The following is a 27,225-nucleotide window of genomic DNA, read 5'->3' on the forward strand; positions in this document are numbered from 1 at the left end:
GACCAGTACTCAGGGGATCAGCTGACTCACAGTGCCTAATACCAGGTAAACCTGCCACATACCATGCCAGACTGGATGGCTATTCATGGCACACTGCCAAGCCACTGCTCCTAGAGCCCAGGGTTGCAGCTATTCATGGCTGTCAACTGGGCCCTCTTCTGGCCTCCCCATGGGTGCTTCCAGCTGTGGGGTCACTCAGGGAGTCCTCGCCAGAGAGCAACTGAGGCAGGCTGGAGCAAAGGAATGGTCAGTTCCCTCTGATCCATACTCCTCTGTCTGCCACTTTCAGCTCCAAGTGGGGATCATGGCCAATCCAACCGACTGCACTCTGCTCATCCTGAACCTCCTGGCTCTCTCCTCTTTGAAACATCACAGAGATTCTCTTTGATTACTCACCCACTAGAACCACAATCCTAGCCATTCTTTCCCCACCCCCTGTCTTGTTCCATGGAGCAGAGGTGAATTCAATCCACCCCACTCCACCATCTTCCTGGAAGTCGCTGATCCGACTTGTGGATCACTCTCTCAGGAAGGCTGTTTACCCTTTACTGAGGTGAATCAGAGAAATAGGCTTCCATAGCAGGATTTCCATATTTTTCAAAGCCCCCTGAAGGCTATAAAATATTGGCCATTCCTTTTCTAAAGAAAACCAATCAAACATGCATGAGTGTGCATCTCTGTCTTCATCCCTCCCTCCAACCTCATAAGAACATTCCAAGCCCTTACCTTGCCTTTGTATGTAAGTCTCCTTTAGCTTGGATTAGAAGTGCTTTGTCTTCTCCTTCAAATGATTTTTACTCAACATCTAAGCTCTGTTCTTTAAAGGAGCTATGCCAGAAAGGATGCTGGTCAGCAAGGCATTGTGTGTAATAGCAGTGATGGTTTATCTCTCTAGTTTCTATGCCCAAGTACAACATAACTCTGCTATTATTAAGCCTAGATCTTATCACTTGTGCATGCAAAAACAATGCATTCAAATCAATGGTATTTATGTATATTTCCAAACAACAAAAAATAGTTTAGCTGTATCAGTTTGCTAAAGCTGTTGGAATGCAATATATCAGAAATGGAATGGATTTTTAAGGGAATTTATTATGTTACAAGTTTACAGTACTCAGGCCAGAAAAATGTCCAAACTAAAACATTCAGAAAAAGATACCTTAACTCAAGAAAGGCCAATGTTTGTCATGTGGGAAAGCACAAGGCTGACATCTGCTGGTCCTTGTTTCTGTTGTTTCAGGATGCCAGGGGTTTCCTCCCTAAGCATCTGTGGCCCTTCACTTTACTCAATCAGGACACAACTTTGGGTTCTGGCTTGCTTAGCATCTCATGGGAAAACACATGGCAACGTCTGCTGGGCTCTGCCTATGTCTAAGCATCTGTTCTCTCTGTCAGCACTTCAAGCATATCCAAATATCTGTGTCTCTGTCAGATTTGAAGCAGCTATTCTCCAAATATCTCCATCTGAAGTTTCCCCAAAATGTCTTCCTTTTTAAAGGACTCTAGTAAACTAATCAAGACCCACCTTGAATGTGTGGAATCACAACTCATCTAATCAAAAGGCCACACTCACAACTTGATGTGTCACATCTCCATGGAAACAATCCAATAATTCAATCAAAGTTTCCCACCTTAAACAATAGGTCTGGCCCCTCAAGATTGGATCAGGATTAAAACATGGCTTTTCTGGGGTACACAAAGTGACTGTGTGATTACAAAAACCTTGTATCTGATGTGCCTTTTATCCAGGATATGGACACATGAGTAAAAAAAATAGGATAAAAAATAAGCAATGGGGTGGGATAAAGGGTAAAAAATTGGGTAAGTTGAAGTACCGTGGCCAATGAAAAGGTGAGTAAAGAAGTATGAGTTTTTCTTTTTTCTTTTTTCTTTCTTTATCTGGAGTGAAGCAAATGCTGTAAAAATGATCATGGTGATGAATACACAATTATGTGATGATATTGTGAGCCATTTATTGTATAATATGGTTGGACTGCATATGTGTGAAGATTTCTCAATAAAGATATTTTAAAATAATAAAAAAGAAAAGAGTCATGTAGACTCTACACATAAAATTGTACATCAACATCTAAATCTAATCACTGAAGCTGGAACAGGATGTGCTTGAGACAACACAGGATTCAGAAATTTGTCCATGTGCTGCTCAAAAAGACCCAGTATCATTACTGATATAATAAGAATAATCACATGGCCATTACTTAGATTTTTTTTACCTCTGTCATTTGTCTTTATCTATAAAAACCCTAACTTACATCCTCACTTCAAGTTGATTTGGGGAAGACTCCATCAGTTCCTTGCCAGTGCTCTTACAATAGATCACCTTCTCACTGTGAGACGTGTTTCTCCTTTGTAGCACTGGGTTGGACAACCCATATACTGGTAAAAACTGGACTTGCGGTATCAAGAGTAGTCATTAAAGACAAAAACATCCAGTGTATCTACATGGTTAAAAAAAATGGTGAAACTAAATTATTTAGATGTACATGTATCAACAAAGAAGTTTCCAGAAAGTTTTCTGAGTGAAAAAGGGCAGAGTACTCCAAATACCTAAAAATATGTTGAGAAAATAGAATGAAGTTGGAGGTCTCACACTACTTAACTTTAAAGCATATTACAAAGGTACGATGGTTAAAACAGCATGGTACTGGCTAAAGGTAGATATACTGACCAATGGAATCAAATACAGTGTTCAGAAGTAGGCCCTCAATATGAACAGTTGATCTTTGATAAGGCAGTCAAGTCAACTCAACTCAACTCAGAAGAACTGAGCAGCATCTTCAATAAATGTTGCTTGGAGAACTGGATATCAATACCCAAAATAAGTGGGAGAAAGAAGACACAATCTCCCACCTTATTCAAAAATTAACTCAAAATGGATCAAAGACTAAATATTAGAGCTAAGACTATAAAACATTTAGATGAAAAATATAGGGAAATGTCTTAAGGATCCTGTGATGGAGGAGTTTCCTAGACTTTACAACCAAAGAACAAGTAATGAAAGAAAATAGATCAATGGGATCTCCTCAAAATTGAACACTTTTGCACATCAAAGGACTTTGTTAGGAAAGTGAAAAAGCAGCCTATGCAATGGGAGACAATGTCAGGAAACCACATATCAGATATGGGTTTATATCCAGAATATATAAAGAAATCCTACAAGTCAAAAAAAACATACAACCCAATTAAAAAATGGGCAAAAGACACAAACAGACACTTTTCCAAAGAGGAAATACAAATGGCTCAGAAACATATGAAAAGAAGCTCAACTTATTTGGCTGTTGGGGAAATGTAAGTCAAACCACAATGTGATATCAACTCACACCCCTTAGTAGGGCCATTCTCAAAAAAAAAAAAAAAGAAAACTGCAAGTGCTAAAGATGATGTGGAAAAATAGGTACACTTATTCACTGTTGGGGTAATGTATAATGGTGCAGCCACTCTAGAAGGCAGTTTGGTGGTTCCTCAGGAAGCTAAGTATAGAGTGGCCTTATGATCCATCAATTCCATTGCTAGTTATAAACTTAGAAGAATTGAAAGCAGGGAAAAGGGTAGTCATTTGTAAACTGATGTGTATAGCAACATTGTTCACAATGGTGAAGAGATGGAAACAGATCAAATCCATCAAGGGATGAAGGAATAAACAAACCGAGGTATACACATATAATGGAATATTATGCAGCTGTAAGACAGAATAAAGTCATGACTCATGCGGTGATGTGGATGAACATTGAGGACATTATGTTGAACAAAATAAGCCAGAAACAAAATGAAAAGTAATATCTGTTCTCACTAATATGAACTAACTGTAATAAGCAAATCCTGAGAGTTAAAGTTGAGAGCACAATTTATCAAGAGATAAAGAATGGGTGGAGATTGGGTGTAGGATGCTGAAGAAGTAAAGAATGTTCAACAGGATGAATTGTAAAGATCAAGAAATGGATAACACAACATTATCTGATGGTAGCACAACATTGTAAGTATAATGAACAAAGCTGAGTGTGAGACGGTTGAAAGAGGAAGTCTTGGGATATATGTGACACCAGAAGGAAAGATAGAGGATAAAAGCTGGGACTGCATAACTTACGAAAACTATAGTGGACAATGATGATGATTAAACACACAAGTGTAACAGATTTCACATGAGGGAGAACAAATGGATGTCAAATTTGCAAAGTGTTGAAAACAGGATGGTGTATGAAAAAGATACAATCAATACAAACTAGGTTCCATATTTAACACTAACATTTTAATATACTTTCATTAACTGTAACAAAGACAATATGCCAAAGCTAAATAACAATAGCAAGGGTATATAAGAGAGGGATAGGGCTATCTTGTTGTTGTTGTCTGTTTCTTTTTTTTATTATTCTTTATATTTTTTCCTCTTCTTTCTTTGCAGAAGAAATGGAAATGATCTCATATAGACTGTGGCACTGAATATGTAACTATCTGACTATGGTGGGAGCCATTGTTTCTTTACTTAGGATGGACTATGTGGTGTGTGAATAAAACTGTTTAAAAATAAACAGAGATATATAAGTGCTGGAGAAAATGTTAGGAAAGATACCTATTCACTGTTGGTAGTGAAGTATATCTATGAAGCCCCTCTGGAAGGCAGTTTGGTGGTCCCACCAGAGGCTAAGTTTAGGGTTACCAAATGATCCTGCAACCCTGTTATTAGGCATATACTTGGATGAACCGAAAGCAGGGACAGGAATGGGCACTTGCCCACTGGTGTTTATGGCTGTAATGTTTATGATTTACAAGCGAAGGAGGTGACCTAAGGATACATCGACGATTGAATGGAAGGGCTAACTCTGGTGAATACATACAATGGAATATTGAGTGGCTGCAAGAAGGAATGAAGTTGTGTGGCATGCAACTAGGTGAATGATACTTGAGGACACTGTTTTGAGTGAAATAAGCCAGAAACAAAAGGTCAAATATTGTATGGGCCCACTAATATAGATTAACTATAATGAGAAAACTCTGGGAGTTGAATTCAAGAGGATAGATTATCAGGGGATAGAATGTGGGAAGAGATTGGGCAAACAATGATTAAGCAGTACAGAATGTTCAATACAGTTTATTGTAAATGTTCCTAGATTATAAGCTCCTCTGGCAGTCACATTGAATCTTGAATTGTTTTAATTTTTTATTAATTTAAAAATTTAACAAATGAAGTAAAACATTAACATATATAATCAGTAATTCACAATATCATCACTTAGTTGTATATTCATCATTTCTTAGAACATTTGCATCAATTAAGAAAAAAATAAAGAGACAGTAGAAAAAGAAATAAAATGAAAACAACAAAAAAGATTATACATACCATACCCCTTACCCCTCGCTTTCATTAGCATTTCAAACTAAATTTATTTTAACATTTGTTCCCCTATTATTTACTTTTATTCCCATATGTTCTACTCATCTGTTGACAAGGTAGATATAAGGAGCATTAGACACAAGGTTTTCACAATCACACAGTCACATTGTGAAAGTTATGTCATTATTCAATCATCCTCAAGAAACATGGCTACTGGAACACAGCTCTACATTTTCAGGCAGTTCCCTCCAGCCTCTCCATTACATCTTGAATAACAAAGTGATATCTAATCAATGAGTAAGAATAACCTCCAGGATAACCTCTCAACTCTGTTTGGAATCTCTCAGCCATTGCCACTTTGTCTCATTTCACTCTTCCCCTTTTGGTCGAGAAGGTTTTCTCAATCCCTTGATGCTGAGTCTCAGCTCAGTCTAGGATTTCTGTCCCACATTGCCAGGAAGGTCCACATCCCTGGGAATCATGTCCCATGTGGACAGGGGGATGGTGAAGAGATTGCTTGTTGTGTTGGCTGGAGAGAGAGGCCACATTCGAGCAACAAAAGAGGCTCTCTTGGGGGTGACTCTTAGGCCTAAATTTTAAGTAGACTTGACCTATCCTTTGTGGGGTTAAGTTTCATATGAACAAACCCAAAGACTGGAGGTTCAGCCTATAGCTTTGGTTGTCCACACTGCTTGTGAGAATATCAAGAATTCAACTTGGGGAAGTTGAATTTCTCCCCATTCTCACCATTCCCCAAAGGGGACTTTGAAAATACTTTTCCACCCATTGATGAAATCACTCTGAGATTCATCGGGGCATCACTCTGGACAAACCAACAAAATCTCATGTCCAACCCAAGACTCTGAGTACTTATTGTGTTCAATCAAACCATTTACATAAGTTATATTAGGAAATGCACTAGTCAAAATATAAATTTTGTACCAAATAAACATTTTTTTGCTTTAGTCTCACACATAAGGTGAGATTTTAAAATATTAATTACTATCCATTTTCAGCACCCTGCAGTGATGACATTCCTTTGTTCTTCCGCATGCAAAAACATTTTTAAAATTTGTACATTTAGTCACTATTATACACTCTAGACATTCCTAGATTATCCCATCTCAATCTTTAACATCTATCTTTCTTTCTGATTTCATTTGTGCCTCCAGCCCTCCTCCCTCTATCATTCTCACATTCAGCTTCATTCAGCGTTTTAACTTAATTGCATTACAGTTAGGTAGTATTGTGCTGTCCATTTCTGAGTTTTTATATTCAGTCCTGTTGCACAATCTGTATCCCTTCAGCTCCAATTACCCAATATCTTACCGTATTTCTATCTCCTGGTGGTCTCTGTTACCAACGAAATATTCCAACTTTATTCACTAATGTCAGTTCATATCAGTGAACCCATACAGTATTTGTCCTTTTGTTTTTAGCTAATCTCACTCAGCATAATGTCCTCAAGGTCCATCTATGTCATTACATATGTCATAACTTTTGAATCCTGAAATTCAGGATTTTAACTGTCATTTTTAAATTCTGAGATGCTGAGCTCTTTGTGTATAACCTAGTAGTTCCCTGAAACTTGGGGTATCTGTCTGACATCTGATAGTCAGAGTTAGAGTTCTGCAGTTCTGAAAATCAGCATTACTCCATATGGTACTGTTAAAGAAGCTATAAAAAGATATCAGACTGCAATTAGAGATATGAATGAAATGGATGTAGTTAGGAATGTGGTAAATATGAATATAAGGGAAAGGATGATAAAGACTGCATTTTAAAACTTCTAGTTCAGTGTGATATCAAAGGAAGAGATTGTCATTTGGTAGAAAAATTATATTTTCTGTATCATACTATCTAATTTAACCTGTATGCTCAGGTTATTTAAAACAACATAATTGCATGAAAACTTGAATAGGGAATGAGAACTTTTTATTCTGTACAGGTTAATGTAACACCTCAATACATCCCAGAGTATTTTGTATAGAAAATATAAAAAGAATTTGAAAAGTCCCTTGAGGGACTGGAGAAAATACAGGAATATTAAAATTCCCCACCTGTGAAATTCCTGATATTCTCTCAAGCATTAGGGACTCCCAATTTAATAAGCAATGTCCTCAATCTTGGGGATTGCCCTTATGAAACTTATTCATGCAAACGAGAACCTAAGCCTACTTCTAATAATGCCTAAGTATCATCTCAAGAGAACCTCTTTTGTTCCTCAGATATGGGCTCTCTCTCTAAGCCAACTCTGGAAATAAACTCACTACCCTCTGCTCTACATAGAACATTATTTACAGGGGTGTCAATTTCCCTGGCTATGTGGGATATGACTCTCAGCAATAAGCCTGGCTCTGAAATCATGAAGGACTTCACAGCTTTTGGAATCAGAAGCTGTGCAGTACTTCTCCTCAGAAAAGGAGACCAGAAGGTCTTCAGAGAGCACACTTGCTGGGACATGGGGACAGTGTTCTTCAGACTCCATTCTGACAAGGAAGTGTAGGCATCTCAAAAGAACAGAATTAGGAAGATGTTCTGAATCTGGAGCTCCATCATCCATTGTCCAATCTCATGAAGATCAGGCCGAGGTGCTGCCCTGGAAGATGGCTAGATGGTGGAGGTTGGGGTGCTATACCAGCCGGGAAAAGTTTCATTTAATGGTGTTTCATGAAGAATTGAGATCAGCATGAGGAGCCAGGGTAGGTGTATTTCTGGACACTTGGGTTGACCTTTAAGTTCTAAGTTGACTTGTACCATGGGGAGGTTGAAGGGAGTGGCTAGTCCCTAGTCAGGACTCTGAGTGCTCTGTGGGGTGAAGTCTGGAAGGGAATGAGTCTCAATTTCTTTGGAGGATTCTGGCAAGTATAAATTGGGAACTGGGATGTCCTCTTGCCTGGGGCCTGGATGCAGAGTTTGGAGTCCTGGACTGATCTATATGTGCTACGATATGGGTTGAGTTTTTTTCCTCATTGACAGGCACCAGTAATCAAACCTGGGTCTCTGGCATGGCAGGTGATAACTCTGCCTGCTGAGCCATGTGGCCTGCTCTGGGTTGGTTTTGACTTCACGCAACTTGCCTTGTGTCTAAAGATTATGGTCATTGCCCAGTCCATGAGACAGAACATAAGCAGCTTTCAAATGTCAATATAAGAGCAGAATTTTGGGAGTTGAATATTGGTTTGGTGAAGGAGATGTAGATCTCTTACCCATTCCATATAAGAAATTTCAAGATACTAGGTCCTTTGCACTGTACATGTTAGAGAGAGATACAAGAGGAAGTATTGGTGTCTGAAAGAGTGATGATAACAAGCTAGATTTCAAGAAGTGAACAAACAACAGTCTAGAAATAGTATGACATAGGGAATGAGATGATTCTTTAGTGGCTTTGAATGTGTGAATTAGCCAGTTGGGGAGATCAAAGACTAGGTCAGCCATGAATGATTAAAAACAACGGAGAAACAGACACAGAAGTTTCCATGGTCAAATCCATTCCCTGTGTCCCTGCAGCACCCTTCTGATGGTCCTTAGGCTTAGGCTTAGTGTGAAGTTTAGGCCAAGTTTCCACTTACTCTGGGATCTTGTTAGGCCAAATACTAATAATATGCCATGTTATTTTATTTTACACCTCTGCACAGCACTTACAACAATCTAATAGTAACTTGTTGAAGATTACCCAGCCACTATTGGTTAAAGATGGGACTTGAGAGAGGACTTCCGGAGAAGATGGTGGCTTAGTAAGACGTGCAGGTCTTAGTTCCTCCTCCAGAAAAGCAACTAAAGAAACAGAAACAATACGAAACACCTCCTGGAGTCACGACAGAGACCAAAAAGACAGCGTACCCCATTTTGGAATGGCTGAATGGGCAAGGAGAATCCGCTGCGGTGAGATACCCGAGGGGCACGCGTTTTCCCGGCTGGGGCGGCTGGCGACTGGGGTCCCCTCCACGCACGTGGCTCCCCGGTCTGACTGGGAACGTTGGATAGTGGGGCCCTCCCGTCACGCTTGGCGTCTCGGGCCAGCTGGGCAATTTGGACCGGCACTCCCCCAAGCCGCGGCAGCCAGCAATCCCCGCCTCCATGCGCGGTTTCCCGGGCTGACTGCCCCACAGACAGACGAGCGCCACGAGCGCCACCTACTGGGCAGGAAAAGAAAAACAGAGCCCAGAGATTTCACAGAAAAACCTTTCAACCAGCTGGGTCCCACACCCAGGGAAATCTGATCAAATGCCCAGACACCAACAGAAAATAATGGATGACGCTCGGAAAATTGAAGATATGGCCCAGTCAAAGGAACAAACCAATAGTTCAAATGAGATACAGGAGCTGAGACAACTAATGCTGAATATACAAACAGAAATGGAAAAACTCTTCAAAAACCAAATCAATAAATTGAGGGAGGACATGAGGAAGACATGGGCTGAACAAAAAGAAGAAATAGAAAATGTGAAAAAACAAATCACAGAACTTATGGGAGTGAAGGACAAAGAAGAAAAAATGGAAAAAACAATGGATACCTACAATGGTAGATCTAAAGAGACAGAAGCTACAATTAGTGAACTGGAGGATGGAACATCTGAATTCCAAAAAGAAACAGAAACTATAGGGAAAAGAATGGAAAAACTTGAGAAGGGGATCAGGGAACTGAATGACAATATGAAGCGCACAAATATGCGTGTTGTGGGTGTCCCAGAAGGAGAAGAGAAGGGAAAAGGAGGAGAAAAACTAATGGAAGAAATTATCACTGAAAATTTCCCAACTCTTATGAAAGACCTAAATTTACAGATCCAAGAAGTGCAGCACACCCCAAAGAGAATATACCCAAATAGGCGTTCTCCAAGACATTTACTAGTTAGAATGTCAGAGGTCAAAGAGAAAGAGAGGATCTTGAAAGCAGCAAGAGAAAAACAATCTGTCACATACAAGGGAAACCCAATAAGACTATGTGTAGATTTCTCAGCAGAAACCATGGAAGCTAGAAGACAGTGGGATGATATATTTAAATTACTAAAAGAGAAAAACTGCCAACCAAGACTTCTATATCCAGCAAAATTGTCCTTCAAAAATGAAGGAGAAATTAAAACTTTTATAGACAAAAAGTCACTGAGAGAATTTGTGACCAAGAGACCAGCTCTGCAAGAAATACTAAAGGGAGCACTAGAGTCAGATACAAAAAGACAGAAGAGAGAGGTATGGAGTAAAGTGTAGAAAGAAGGAAAATCAGATATGATATATATAATACAAAAGCCAAAATGGTAGAGGAAAATATTATCCAAACAGCAATAACACTAAAAGTTAATGGACTGAATTTCCCAATCAAAAGACATAGAATGGCAGAATGGATTACGACCCAGCAATACCACTGCTAGGTATCTACTCAAAGGACTTAAGGGCAAAGACACAGATGGACATTTGCACACCAGTGTTTATAGCAGCATTATCTACAATTGCAAAGAGATGGAAACAGCCAAAATGTCCATCAACAGACGAGTGGCTAAACAAACTGTGGCGTATACCTACGATGGAATATTATGCAGCTTTAAGACAGACTAAACTTATGAAGCATGTAATAACATGGATGGACCTAGAGAACATTATGCTGAGTGAGTCTAGCCCAAAACTAAAGGACAAATACTGTATGGTCCCACTGATGTGAACCGACATTCGAGAATCAGCTTGGAATATATCATTGGTAACAGAGACCAGCAGGAGTTAGAAACAGGGTAAGATAATGGGTAATTGGAGCTGAAGGGATACAGACTGTGCAACAGGACTAGATACAAAAACTCAAAAATGGACAGCACAATAATACCTAAGTGTAATGTAACTAGGTTGGAACACTGAATGAAGCTGCACCTGAAATATGGTTTTTTTGTTTGTTTGTTTGTATGTTTGTATCTTTTGTTTTTGTTTTTTTCTTTTTCCTTTTCATATATATATTTTTTATTAGTATTATTATTTTAATTCTCTTCTCTATATTAACATTCTATATCTTTTTCTGCTGTTTTGCTAGTTCTTTTCCTAAATCGATGCAAATGTACTAAGAAATGATGATCATACATCTATGTGATGATACTAAGAATTACTGAGTGCATGTGTAGAATGGAATGATTCCTAAATGTTGTGTTAATTTCTTTTCTTTTTTTGATTAATAAAAAGAATTTTAAAAAAAAGATATTTATTCCTTCTAGCATCCTATATTCTAAAGCAGCTAGAAGGAAGAATCTGAAAGAATGCTATGGTAGCCCATGACAAACTGGGATCTGTCCTGTAACTACTTCTTAAAGAGTGCTTTGAAGATCATTGTTTTATTTCTTTCTATGCTTTATATATATGTTATATTATGTAATTTAAAAAGTTAAAAAAAAAAAAGAACTAGCTTCAAACTGAAAACTCCCCTTGATACCCATCTGAACTGTAAACTGGAACTTGTTTAGTTGTATAACATTGGAACTTTTACATTTGAATAAGAATATTACAGGGTTTTTAATAAATTATATTTGAAGCAATATTTTAAGTGATTTACATGAAGATTAGTAATTTTTATTTGTATAGAAATCTTCCCAGTAACAAAATTTATCATCTTTTACAATATAAATAAAATTCTATATGGCTTGAGTTTAAAAAATAAAAAAAATAAATATAAAAATAAAAAAAAAGATGGGACTTGAAGACAGCCAAGCTTCTAAAGACTTGATGTCCTTAATCACTATGCTGAAGGACATTAATAATACCTAAAATATATAGTGCCTATCAGATATGGTGCATGGACCTTGAATATGTTCATTTCATCCTGGGATGTCCCTAGGACACAGGCATGGATACTATCCCCACAGTGCTGACAAGATACTGAGGCAATGACATGTTCAATGATAAGTATTTAAATGGAAGGGATTAACTGAGGAATCTTGAATATTTATCTGTGCTATTGACCAGCAAGTCATATTTTCTTATACATAATGAGCATAGCTCTCTTTTTCACCATTTATTCCCAGCATTTAAAATAGAGTATCAGATGTTTTAGGCACTTAAGGAATGTTAGCTGAAAAAAATAAAGTTATTGCTAAATTTTATTCCCTTACACCTAAATGTGGAAGTTGTCATCTGTTCCCCAAATGCCTGTTTCCTCAATGCCTATGAAGTCCTCATCTTCTGCAAACAGCTTCCACCTACAAGACATGGTCAAGATGATTGGGGCCAACATTAATGATCATATCCCAGTATTTAAACACAAGAGCTATACCTAAGGTTTCTATTAATATAACTTTAAGCCTATCCACAATCCTCTACTCTATGTTGAACTTAAGGTGTTTTCATGAGTATTTTATATAAGCAAGGTTTTTGCCTCATGAGCTAAATCTGGACAGATATATGAGACTTTCATCATCTCAACCTTCATTTTACCTGTGGTAGTTAGACTCAGGTGTCAACGTGGCTAGGTGAAGGTGCCTAGTTCTATTGCTGTGGACAAGAGCCAATGGCATGTGAACCTCAACTGTTCCTGATTAAATTCACAGTCGGCTAGGAGGAATGCCTGCTGCAATGAATGATGTTTGATTTGATTGGCTGGTGCTTAAATGAGAGAACTCAATGTAGCACAGAAAAAACAGCTCAGCATACCTTATCTCAGCACTTGCAGCTCAGCCCAGGCATTTGCAGATGCAGAAAGGAATCACCCTGGGGAAAGTTGTTGGAAACTAGAGGCCTAGAGAGAAGGCCAGCAGAGATAGCCCTGTGCATTCCCATATAAGAAAGAACCTCAGTTGAAAGTTAGCTGCCTTCCTCTGAATAACTATATGCTTTCTAAATAAATCCCCTTTTGTTAAAAGCCATTCTGTCTCTGGTGTGTTGCATTTTGGCGGCTAGCAAACTAGAACACTATCCTTTCACATTTCCTTTATCTCACTCCCAGCAGCCACCACACCACCAACCCCAGTGACTTTTATACATTTCCTAGACCTCTACCACCTTCCTCCAGCATTCACCTGACATTCCTATATTTCCATTACTGGACTCCATCTTCAGCCAGCAGACTTTTTGACTTCCATCCCTCCATATTGTCAGACAATTTCTCAGAGACCTTCCTACCCCTCACCCTCAAACACCCTAATCCCCAACCATCAGGCATCCACAGCTTCCCCATAATGCCATGCATAACCACAATTCAATATTCCCTGATGTTTTCTCCTTTTCCCACTCCCACCCGGTTTCACACACACCTTCCTTTGTCCTCTTGCTAACATTTTGCCTCCCAGGGCCCATTATCCTTCCCAATTCCATTTCCCCTTTTCCCCCTCTATCTGAGACTTGCATGACTAATACCTTCCAGGACCTGCCTACCCCATCCATTAACCCCTCTCTCCTTAATGTTATATAGTTCCTCATAGACCTTAATTCTCTCATCCCTTTCACCCACACCTGCTGTTTGCCAACTTTTGCCCATTACCTCTTATATTCTCTCTCCCCATTTTCACTCTCTATCCTCCCTCACTTTCAGGCTCAAGGCTTCTTCCTCTTCACCCTACAACCTACCCCCAACAGTCCTCATTTTTACCCAACTTTATCAAACACACTTTCACTGTCATCCTCCAAACCACAACTTTTTCTCTTAGGACTCAGTGCTCAGTCATTTTACATTTTACACATTGTAATATCACCCTTGATAGCTATTGTAAAGGTGGAAAGAGGGGTAAGTGTTGATTTATTTACAAAAGAGGCCTAGAGATACCAATATTTGCCCACATGTGAACATAGTATTAAGATATGCATGCAGGACTTCCAGGAAGATGGCCAACTAGAGTAGCTCAAGATTAGCCCTGCTCTATGGAAAAGTTAGATAAGGGACAGAAAGGCAACTGGGGCAGCAATTCTGGAGAGCAACTGACCTGGGAGAGCCTTCTTCCCGATATGCAACAGCCCTGGTTACAGAAGCCAAGGAACTGAGAGCAGAAAGCTGGAGCCTGACAAGGAAGTGCAGAGCCATGGAGCCTGCAGGAGTACACAGACTGGAGTGTGAGACTAGGAAGTAAGCCAGGCTGCATTCCTTGGGTGCACTACCCTCACTAGCTCAGCCCCATGACTGGCAACTCACTCTAGACCCTATGCACCTGAACCCTGGCACCCATTCCCCATGCTCCAGGCGCCGCCATCCCAGCAGCCCCCAGTGCACATGCCTGCCCCTCACTGCAACCCCAGGTGCAGCCTAACCTACCTCTCCTGCACTCCTCCTTAGCAATAACTCCCACTCCCTGTTTCCTGAAGGCTACTGTCAACACATAAAGGCTGTGAGCACTAATCTCCATACCTAGGCTACCCACACACACACCCATAGTGTTGCACAGCCTCACCCAGCCTTCCCTGCACTCAGCACATCCATATACCACACTCCGAGGCCCACGCATTTGCACAGGCCACCAATCACGTCATTCAGCTCTGGGAACCACACTTTACAGCAACCCTAGAACCACACATGTGCACAGCCCTCAGCCTCACTTCCCAGCTCTGAGAAAGTGCTGACCTGCACAGCTGGGTCACATCTGACCCTAATCCATGAAGGCATAATACCGGCCTGCTGTCACAGATCTATACAAGCACACAGAGAGCCCCATGCCTTAGATCAGCACACACCAGGATATGCCCCCCACCCCAGACCAGTATACCCACACAGCTATATCCTCCCTGGCCGCTGGGTGCCCACATTCACAAGCATCAGTGTAACATCCCCAACCTGCACCCATATTGGCCCTGAAACAAATCACCATACTGGGTGCTCCACCTCATGCTTGCTCCCTGCTGTACAACCATCCTGTAAACACAAGGCCTTATACTACTGAAAGAAATCAACTCCCAAAGTAAATCAATCAAGATATTTACATGTAATGAAGATAGCAGAAGATCATTAAGCACATCACAATGCAGACAGATATAGCCCTGCTTAATGACCAAATTAAAACACCAGAGGACACACAAACATTGGAACAACTAATCAAAAATGTTCATACAACTCTACTTATTAAAATAAGTGGGATAGCAAATGACATACAGCAGACCAAGAAGACAGTAGAAGAGCATAAAGAGGAATTTGAAAGAATAAATAGAGAAATAGCAGCTATCACAGAGATTAAAGATTCTGTTGACCAAATAAAAAATATATTAGAGGCACACAACCCCAGATTTGAAGAGACAGAAGAAAGAATAAATGATTTAGAGGACAGGATAATTGACTTCGAGGACTCAAAACAGCAAATGGCAAAAAAAATGAAGGAAAAAAATTAATGGAACTCAGGGTAATGATAGACAAAACAAAGCACACAAATATAAGAATCATTGGTGTCCCACAAGGAGAAGAGAGGTGTAAAGGGCTAGGAAGAGTATTGAGGATATAATGGGGGAAAACCTCCCAACCCTCATAAAGGACATAAATATACAAATCAAAGACGCCCAAAGAACTCCAAACAGAATAAATCTAAATAGGCCTTCCCCAAGGCACATACTAATCAGTCTGTCAAATGTTGGAGAGAAGAAGAAAATTCTGAAAGTGGCAAGAGAAAAACAATTTACTACGTACAAGGGAAATAAAATAAAACTGAGTTCAGACTACTCAGCTAGCACCCTGGAGGCGAGAAGGCAGTGGTATAATATATTCAAGATCCTGAAAGAGAAAATCTTCCAGCCAAGAATTCTGTACCCAGCCAAATTGCCCTTCAAAATTCAGGGGGAGATCAAAGTTTTCACAGACAAAGGAGTCCTGAAAGATTTTGTCAACAAGACACCAGCCCTACAAGAAGTACTAAAATGAGTTCTGTTGGTTGAAAAAAAAGACAGGAGAGGGAGGTTTGGAGGATGGCACAGAATTGAATAACGCTGCTAAAGGTAATTTAAAGAATACAAAGAGAAAGAGGGAAAAGAATATATAAATCTGACAAATAAAGCTAAAAAGATAAGATGATGGAATCAAGAAATGCATTTTCAGTAATAACTTTGAAAGGTAACAGACTAAATATGCCAATTAAAATGTACAGATTGGAGACTTCCGGGCCGAGATGGTGGCTTAGCAATGTGCGCATTTTAGTTCGTCCTCCAGAACAACTAGTAAATAACCAGAAACAGTACAGAACAGCTCCTGGGGCCATGTCAGTGACCTAGCACAGTGTACCCCAGTCTGGACCAGCTGCAAGTCCCCCCAGAACCGTGAGTTCCCCAAGGTGTGGTGGCCAGTGCCCCTCCACCATGGCTGCTTCCCAGAGGGGAAAGGAGAGACTTTACCAGCAGCAAGGGCTGAGCCCAACCAAATGCCAATCGTGGAATTAATTAACAAATTCTGACGACTAAAAATAGGCCCCCAGCTCAGGTGAACCTGGTCAAAGCAGAGGTCACTCACTTTTGCCCTGGTGCCAAGGGGCAGGGCTGATGGAAAAAGGAAAAAAAAAAAAAAAAGAAGGAAACAGGGTTTTTGTGGCTGTGTTTCTACAAAGGCTTAACTGCCTTTAGATACATCAGCAGGGATCCTCAGGCTGCAACTGCCCCAGGCATATGCAGAAACAAACTCATTTTGAGGGCGCGTGCCTTCCCCAGGGGAGGGGTGAAGCCCAACTCAGATGGAATCCCTCCCTCAAGGAATTCAGACACCAGGGCTTGGTAATTTGAAGCCATTAAAACCAGCCTACAACCTCTCCTCTGTCTCCACCATGCCCCCAGCCAAAGTTAAAGGTACCGCATCATGTTATGCTGGTGGGACCTGCAGGCAGACAAGCACCACATACTGGGCAGGATAAGAAAAACAGAGCCCAGAGACTTCACAGGAAAGTCTGTCAACCTTCTGGGTCTCACCCTCAGGGAAAACTGATGCAGGTGACTCTTTCTTCCTGATAGGAGGCCAGTTTGGTCTAGGAAAATCCAGCTGGGGGTCTATAATACCTACGTAGACCCTCCTGGGGGTGGGGGGGAGGCACCATAGAAGCAGGGCAAGAAACAAGAAAACAAGAACTGAAAATTTCTCCTCTGTTAAACAAAACTTAAGCTAGAGTTCCAGAAAAAGCTGAACTGAATGTCAAAGAACAGAGAGACAACAAATTCATCCAGCAAGAAAACCCTAGGTAAAAGAAGTGAAAGCAATCTCCAGAATAAACTAATTAAGGTAATTAAATGTCTAGACGCCAGCAAAAAATAACAAATCACACTAGGAAAATTGAAGATATGGCCCAGTCAAAGGAACAAACCAACAATTCAAATGAGATACAGGAGCTGAAACATTTAATTCAGAATATACAAACAGACATGGAAAATCTCATCAAAAACCAAATCAATGAATTGAGGGAGGATATGAAGAAGGCAACGAATGAACAAAAAGAAGAAATTGAAAGTCTGAAAAAACAAATCACAGAACTTATGGGAATGAAAGACATGGTAAAAGAGATGAAAAAACAATGGAAACCTACGATGGTAGATTTCGAGAATCAGAACATAGGATTAGTGAACTGGAGGATGGAACATCTGAATCCAATGAGAAAAAGAAAATATAGGGAAAAAATGGAAAAATATGAGCAGGGACTCAGGGAATTGAAGAACAATATGAAGCACACGAATAAACGTGATGTGGGTGTCCCAGAAAGAGAAGGGAAAAGGAGGAGAAAAACTAATGGAGGAAATTATCACTAAAAATTTCCCAACTCTTATGAAGGACTTAAAATTACAGATCCAAGAAATGCAGTGTACCCCAAAGGGAATAGATCCAAATAGATATACTCCAAAACATTTACTAATCAGAATGCCAGAGGTCAAAGAGAAAGAGAGAATCTTGAAAGCAGCAAGAGAAAAGCAATCCATCATATACAAGGGAAGCCCAATAAGACTATGTGTGGATTTCTCAACAGAAACCATGGAGGCAAGAAGACAGTGGGAGGATACATTTAAATTATTAAAAGAGATAAACTGCCAACCAAGAATTCTATACCCAGCAAAATTGCCCTTCAAAAATGAGGGAGAAATTAAAACTTTTTCCGACAAAAAATCACTGAGGGAATTCGTGACCAAGAGACCAGCTCTGCAAGAAATACTAAAGGGAGCACTAGAGACAGATATGGAGGCAGAAGAGAGAGGTGTGGAGAAGAATGTAGAAAGGAAGATCATGAGTAAAGGTAAAAAGAAGGAAAATTAGAAGGACATATAAAAGGCAGAAAGAAAAATGGTCAAGGAGGGTACTGCCTGGGCAGTAATAACACTGATGTTGATGGATTAGGCTTCCCAATCAGGGGACATGGACTGGCAGAATGGATTAGGGAATGGGACCCATCTATATGCTCTCTCTACTCAAAGGACATGAGGTCAAGAACACAAATGGACATTTGCACACCAATGTTTATAGCAGCATTATTTACAATCACAAAGAAATGGAAACAGCCAAAATGTCCATCAACAGACGGGTGGCTAAACAAACTGTGGTATATACATACAATGGAATATTATGCAGCTGTAAGACAGAATAAAGTTATGAAGTATGTAACAACATGGATGGACCTTAAGGACATTATGCTGAGTGAGATTAGCCAGAAACAAAAGGACAAATACTGTATGGTCTCACTGATATGAACTGCCGTTAGTGAATAAACTTGGAGAATTTAGTTGGTAACAGAGACCATCAGGAGATAGAAATAGAGTAAGATATTGGGTAATTGGAGCTGAAGGGATACAGATTGTGCAACAGGACTGAATGTAAAAACTCAGAAATGGACAGCACAATACTACCTAACTGTAATGCAATTAAGTTAAAACGCTGAATGAAGCTGAATGTGAGAACGATAGAGGGAGGAGGGCTGGAGGCACAAATGAAATTAGAAAGAAAGATAGATGACAAAGATTGAGATGGTATAATCTAGGATTGCCTAGAGTGTATAATGACAGTGACTAAATGTACAAATTTTAAAAATGTTTTTGCATGAGGAAGAACATAGGAATGTCATTACTGCAGGGTGCTAAGGGTGGATGGTAATTAATATTTTTAAATTTCAACTTATGTATGAGACTAAAGCAAAAAATGTCTATTTGGTACAAAGTTTGTGTTTTGACTAGTGCATTTCCTAATATAACTTGTGTAGATAGCTTGGTTGAACAACATAAGTGCATGGAACCTTGGGTCGGACATGAGATTTTTTCGGTTTGTCCAGAGTGATGCCCCAATGAATCCCAGAGTGATTTGATCAGTGAGCTGAAAAGTGTTTGTGAAGTTCCCTTTGGGGAATGGTGAGAATGGGGGAAAATTCATCCTCCCCACATTGGATTCTTGATATTCTCACAAGCACTGTGGACAGCCAAAGCTATAGGCTGAGCCCCCAGTCTTGGGGTTTGTTCATATGAAACTTAACCCCACAAAGGATAGGTCATGTCTACTTAAAATTAGGCCTAAGAGTCACCCCCAAGAGAGCCTCTTTTGTTGTTCAGATGTGGCCTCTCTCTCCAGCCAACACAACAAGCAAACTCACCACCCTCCCCTGTCTACATGGGACATGACTCCCAGGGGTGTGGACCTTCCTGGCAACGTGGGACAGAAATCCAAGAATGAGCTGAGACTCAGTATCAAGGGATTGAGGAAAACCCTAGACTGAGCTGAGACTCAGCATCAAGAGATTGAGAAAATCCTTTTGACCAAAAGGGGGAAGAGTGAAATGAGACAAAGTGTCAATGGATGAGAGATTCCAAACAGAGTCAAGAGGTTATCCTGGAGGTTATTCTTACACATTAAGTAGATATCACCTTGTTATCCAAGGGGAAATGGAGAGGCTGGAGGGAGCTGCCTGAAGATGTAGAGCTGTGTTCCAGTAGCCATGTTTCTTGATGATGATTGTATAATGGTGTAGCTTTCACAATGTGACTGTGTGATTGTGAAAACCTTGTGTCTGATGCTCCTTTTATCTACCTTGTCAACAGATGAGTAGAACATATGGAATAAAAATAAATAATAGGGGGAACAAATGTTAAAATAAATTTAGTTTGAAATGCTAGTGATCAATGAAAGGGAGGAGTAAGGGGTATGGTGTGCATGGTTTATTTTCTGTTTTCATTTTATTTTTCTGTTGTCTTTTTATTTCTTTTTCTGAATTGATGCAAATGTTTTAAGAAATGATCATAATGATGAATATGCAACTATGTGATGATATTGTGAATTACTGATTATACATGTAGAATGGAATGATCACATGTTAAGAATGTTTGTGTTTCTTTCCCGTAATTTTTTAATTAAAATTTTTTTAAAAGGTACAGATTGGCAGAATGAATTAAGAAACATAATCCAGCTATATTCTTTTTACAAGAAACTCATCTTAGACACAAGGATGCAAATAGATTGAAAGTGAAAGGATGGAAAAAGATTTTCCACACAAGTTGTAACCAACAGAAAGCAGGAGTAGCTATACTAATATCGGTCAAAATAGATTTTAAATGTAAAGATATCATAAGAAACAAAGAAGAACACTATCTACTAAAGGGTCAATTCACCGAGGAGATATAACAATCATAAATGTTTATGCTCCCAATCAAGAAGCCCCAAAGTGCATGAGAAAGACATTGGCAAAACTGAAGGGAATTATAGATGTTTCAACAATAATAATAGGAGACTTCAATACATGACCCTCCTCTATAGACAGAACAACCAGACAGAAGACCAACAAGGAAATAGAAAAGTTAAATAACTTGATAAATGAATTAGACCTAATAGACATATAGGTCATTGCACCCCAAGAAATACATTGTGCTCATAAAACATTCTCCAGGATAGATCATATGCTGGGGCACAAAGCAAGTCTTTATACATTTAAAAACATTGAAGTTATTCAAAGCACTTTCTCTGATCACAATGAAATGAAGCTGGATCTCAATAACCACCAAAGAATAAGAACATTCGCACATATATGGTGATTAAATAACACACTTTTAAACAACCAGTGGGCCCAAGAAGAAATTGTTAGAGAAATCACACTATCTAGAGATGAGTGAAAATGAGAATACACCTTATCAGACCTTATGAGATGAGGCAAAGGCTGTACTGAGAGGGAAATTTATTGCCCTAAATGCCTATATTAAAAAACAAGAAAGAGCAAAAATCGAGGGCTTAACAGCAAACCTGGAGGAATTTGAGAAAGAACAGCAAACTAACCCCAAAACATATAGGAGAAGAGAAAAAACAAAAATTAAAGCAGAGATAAATGAATGGGAAAACAAAAAAAAAAACAATAGAAAGAATCAATAAAACCAAAAATTGGTTCTTTGAGAAAATTAATAAAATTGATGGGCCATTAGCAAGACTGACAAAGAAAAAAAGAAAGAGGGCGCAAATAAACAAAATCAGAAATAAGAAAGAGTGCATTACCACAGACCCTGAAGAAATTATAAGAGGATACTATGAACAAGTATACACCAACAAACTAGACAACTTAGATGAAATGGACAAATTCCTGGAGACACATAAACAAGCTACACTGACTCAGGAAGAAATAGAAGACCTCAACAAACCAATCACAAGCAAAGAGATTCAATCCATCATCAACAATCTTCCTACAAAGAAAAGCCCAGGGCCAGATGACTTCACAGGGAAATTTTATCAAACATTCCAGAGAGAACTAACACTAATCCTTCTCAAACTTTTCCAAAAAGTTGAGGAAAAAGAAACGCTACCTAATTCATTTTATGAAGCTAATATCATTTTAATACCAAACCTGAGTAAAGACACTACATAAGAAAGGAAAACTATAGATCAATCTCCCTAATGAATATAGATGCAGAAATTCTCAATAAAATATTAACAAATTGAATCCAACAGCACATTAAAAGAATTATTCACCATGACTGTGCTGGTTTGAAAGGATGTATGTCCCCTAGAAAAGCCATGTTTTAATCTAAATCCCATTTTTTAAAGGCAGAATAATCCCTATTCAATATAATATTTTTGAATCTGTAATTAGATCATCTCTCTGGAGATGTGATTTAATCAAGAGTGGTTGTTAGATGGATTGGTAGAGGCATGTCCCCACCCATTTGCATGAGTCTTGATTAGTTTCTGAAGTCCTATAAAGCAGGAAACATTTTGGAGAATGAAGGAGATTCAGAGAGAGCAGAGCAGAATGACCTAGTCACGAGAAGCAGAGAGCCCACAAGCCAGTGACCTTTGGAGATGAAGAAGGAAAATGCCTCCTAGGGAGCTTCATGAAACTGGAAGCCAGGAGAAGAAGCTAGCAGATGATGCCATGTCTGCCATGTGCCCTTCCATATGAGAGAGGAACCCTGACCATGCTCACCATGTGCCTTTCCAGATGAGAGAGGAACTGTGACTGTGTTAACCATGTGCCTTCTCACTTGAGAGAGAAACCCTGAATTTCATCAGCCTTCTTGAACCAAGGTATCTTTCCCTGGATGCCTTTGATTGGACATTTCTATAGACTTGTTGTAATTGGGACATTTTCTCAGCCTTAGAACTGTAAACTAGCAATTTATTAAATTACCCTTTTTAAAAGCTATTCCATTTCTGGTATATTGCATTCCAGCAGCTAGCAAACTAGAACAACGACCAAGTGCAGTTTATACAAGGAATGCAAGGATGGCTCAACACAAGAAAATCAATTAATGTAATACAGCACATTAACAAATCAAAAGGAAAAAATCACATGATCATCTTGATTGATGCTAAAAAGGCATTCAACAAAATCCAGCATCATTTTCTGATAAAAACACTCCAGAAAGACTTCCGGAGAAGATGGCGGCTTAGTAAGATGCGTGGGTCTTAGTTCCTCCTCCAGAACAGAAACTAAAGAAACAGAAACAATACGAAACAGCTCCCAGAGCCACGACAGAGACCAAAAAGACAGCGTACCCCATTCTGGAATGGCTGACGGGCAGGGAGAATCCGCTGTGGTGAGATACCCAAGGGGCGCGCGCTTTCCTGGGCCGGGGCGGCTGGCAACCAGGCTCCCTTCCACACACGTGGCTTCCCAGTCTGACTGGGAACGTTGGATAGTGGGGTCCTCCCACCACGCTTGGCGTCTCGGGCCAGCTGGGCAATTTGGACCGGCACTCCCCCAAGCTGCGGTGGCCGGCGACCCCCCCTCCACGCGCGACTGTGAGATTCCCGGATTGGCAAGTTAAGGAGCCACAGCATCTTTTACTGGTGAGACCTGCAGACAGACGAGCGCCACAAGCGCCACCTACTGGGCAGGAAAAGAAAAACAGAGCCCAGAGATTTCACAGAAAAACCTTTCAACCAGCCGGGTTCCACACCCAGGGGAATCTGATCAAATGCCCAGACACTAGCAGAAAATAATGGATCACGCTCGGAAAATTGAAGATATGGCCCAGTCAAAGGAACAAACCAATAGTTCAAATGAGATACAGGAGCTGAGACAACTAATGCTGAATATACGAACAGAAATGGAAAAACTCTTCAAAAACCAAATCAATAAATTGAGGGAGGACATGAAGAAGACATGGGCTGAACAAAAAGAAGAAATAGAAAATCTGAAAAAACAAATCACAGAACTTATGGGAGTGAAGGACAAAGTAGAAAAGATGGCAAAAGCAATGGATACCTACAATGGTAGATTTAAAGAGACAGAAGCTACAGTTAGTGAACTGGAGGATGGAACATCTGAATTCCAAAAAGAAACAGAAACTATAGGGAAAAAAATGGAAAAACTTGAGCAGGGGATCAGGGAACTGAATGACAATATGAAGCGCACAAATATGCGTGTTGTGGGTGTCCCAGAAGGAGAAGAGAAGGGAAAAGGAGGAGAAAAACTAATGGAAGAAATTTTCACTGAAAATTTCCCAACTCTTATGAAAGACCTAAAATTACAGATCCAAGAAGTGCAGCGCACCCCAAAGAGAATAGACCCAAATAGGCATTCTCCAAGACACTTACTAGTTAGAATGTCAGAGGTCAAAGAGAAAGAGAGGATCTTGAAAGCAGCAAGAGAAAAACAATCTGTCACATACAAGGGAAACCCAATAAGACTATGTGTAGATTTCTCAGCAGAAACCATGGAAGCTAGAAGACAGTGGGATGATATATTTAAATTACTAAAAGAGAAAAACTGCCAACCAAGACTTCTATATCCAGCAAAATTGTCCTTCAAAAATGAAGGAGAAATTAAAACATTTATAGACAAAAAGTCACTGAGAGAATTTGTGACCAAGAGACCAGCTCTGCAAGAAATACTAAAGGGAGCACTAGAGTCAGATACAAAAAGACAGAAGAGAGAGGTATGGAGTAAAGTGTAGAAAGAAGGAAAATCAGATATGATATATATAATACAAAAGCCAAAATGGTAGAGGAAAATATTATCCAAACAGTAATAACACTAAAAGTTAATGGACTGAATTCCCCAATCAAAAGACATAGACTGGCAGAATGGATTATGACCCAGCAATACCACTGCTAGGTATCTACTCAAAGGACTTAAGGGCAAAGACACAAACGGACATTTGCACACCAATGTTTATAGCAGCGTTATTTACAATTGCAAAGAAATGGAAACAGCCAAAATGTCCATCAACAGACGCGTGGCTAAACAAACTGTGGTGTATACCTACGATAGAATATTATGCAGCTTTAAGACAGACTAAACTTATGAAGCATGTAATAACATGGATGGACCTAGAGAACATTATGCTGAGTAAGTCTAGCCAAAAACTAAAGGACAAATACTGTATGGTCCCACTGATGTGAACCGACATTCGAGAATCAACTTGAAATATATCATCGGTAACAGAGACCAGCAGAAGTTAGAAACAGGGTAAGATAATGGGTAATTGGAGCTGAAGGGATACAGACTGTGCAACAGGACTAGATACAAAAACTCAAAAATGGACAGCACAATAATACCTAACTGTAATGTAACTATGTCAAAACACTGAATGAAGCTGCACCTGAACTGTAGTTTTTTTGTTTGTTTGTTTGTATCTTTTGTTTTGTTTTTTCTTTTTCCTTTTTTATATATATATATTTTTATTATTATTATTATTTTAATTTTTTTCTCTATATTAACATTCTATATCTTTTTCTGCTGTTTTGCTAGTTCTTTTCCTAAATCGATGCAAATGTACTAAGAAATGATGATCATACATCTATGTGATGATACTAAGAATTACTGAGTGCATATGTAGAATGGAATGATTTCTAAATGTGTTAATTTTTTTTCTTTTTTTAATTAATAAAAAAAAACACTCCAAAAGATGGAAATCAAAGGTAATTACCTCAATATGATAAAGGGAATATTTGTAAAACCAATAGCCAACAACATACTCAATGGAGAGAGACTGAAAGCTTTCCCCTAAGATCAGGTATAATACAAAATATAGGGGACTTAGAGATACATAGAAGCTAGATATGGGTGAAGTATCAGCTAATGAGGTTGAACTCCAATGTAAGGGAATAGATAGAAGTGAAGGTGGTTATCTATTGGATCTGTAAGTAATATTACCATACTGAAGATGGCAAGATTGAAAGGGGTTGTATAGACCTACATGTCTCACTGATTAACACTAGAAATATGAACTCTCACAATAATTGCTTCAAAGATATGATTCTTGTATAAAGAGTGTTTAAGTTCAGGGTACAGGGGGGAAACTGCTATTGCATTCTATGAGTTATGTTCAAAAGGAAACCATCAGCACTACCACAGCAACAGCAGAGGTAAATAATGGGGGTGAAACAAGAATTAAGAGGAGGTTTATATTTTCATTTGGTGAGGGTGTGTTTGTTGGTTTTCTTTCTCTTGGGAACAATGAAATTATCTAAAATTGAGAATGATGATGTACTGTGGACTTTGGGCCTTCTATATTATGCCCGATGAATGCAGGTAGTTGGAGAATGCACTGATGGAGAAGTAGATTGTGAACGATGGTGTACACTTATGAATGAAGGTTGTGCTGCTACAAAAAGGAACAAAGTCCTGAGGCATGCAATGATGTGAATGAACATGTAGATCATTTGGTGAGACAAAATAAGCCAGAAACAAAAGAACAAGAATGGTATGGTTACCTTTAGAAAATGCTTATAAGAAAATAGGGGCCTAGATTGTAAGCTTTTAGAGTAGATACATTAAGTCCAGAGTGGTGATTATTATTTCCGGATTTTGAGAGGCCATTTCGTATATATATAACTTGATATTTAGAGATAGGAATGAAGCTGAACTGGTTGGGGTTAAAGTAATTCAGAACATGGGAGAAAGGAAGACAGTATCTATATTTTAGAACCATGCGTGCTCTTTGAGACCAATGGAAGAAAGGTTTACTTGGTCTGGAACTGAAATTTTCTGTAGTGCATAATCTAATTCAACCTATCTGTATAGCTCATTTGAACAATTGAAACACAGGGAGCACAGAATAAGAAAGAGGTCCTTAGTCTATTCTCCTGCAACACATGTAGTAATAAACTCTTCCTCTCTTGGAAACCCCGGTGTCTCAGGAATTGGTAATTGTGTATGTTGGGCAGAAAAACCCATAGCCTCTGTCTGGTAACAATTTGGTGACACAGATGGGATGAATGCCTGAATCTCTGGAGCCCCAGCAGAGCAGTGGTCTGGTACTTAACCTGTAATATTTCCAAGCTGTTCCTGTACATTGATGGTTGACAGTACAATAATATATGGGGGAGGCCACAGTGACTCAGCAAGCAGAGTTCTCACCTGCCAAGCCAGAGACCTGTGTTCAATTCTCAGTGCCTGCCCAAGTGAAAAAGAAAAGATAAATGGCCCCTCCTCCAAAGTGAATACTTTTGCACATCAAAATGAAAAGTCAGCTGACTCAATGGGAGAAAATACTTGGAAACCACATATGTGATAATTGGTTACTATCTGGAGTATATAAATTAATACCACACTCAACAACAACAA

The sequence above is a fragment of the Tamandua tetradactyla genome, chromosome 16, assembly GCF_023851605.1.
Source record: "Tamandua tetradactyla isolate mTamTet1 chromosome 16, mTamTet1.pri, whole genome shotgun sequence".
Taxonomy (NCBI): Eukaryota; Metazoa; Chordata; class Mammalia; order Pilosa; family Myrmecophagidae; genus Tamandua; species Tamandua tetradactyla.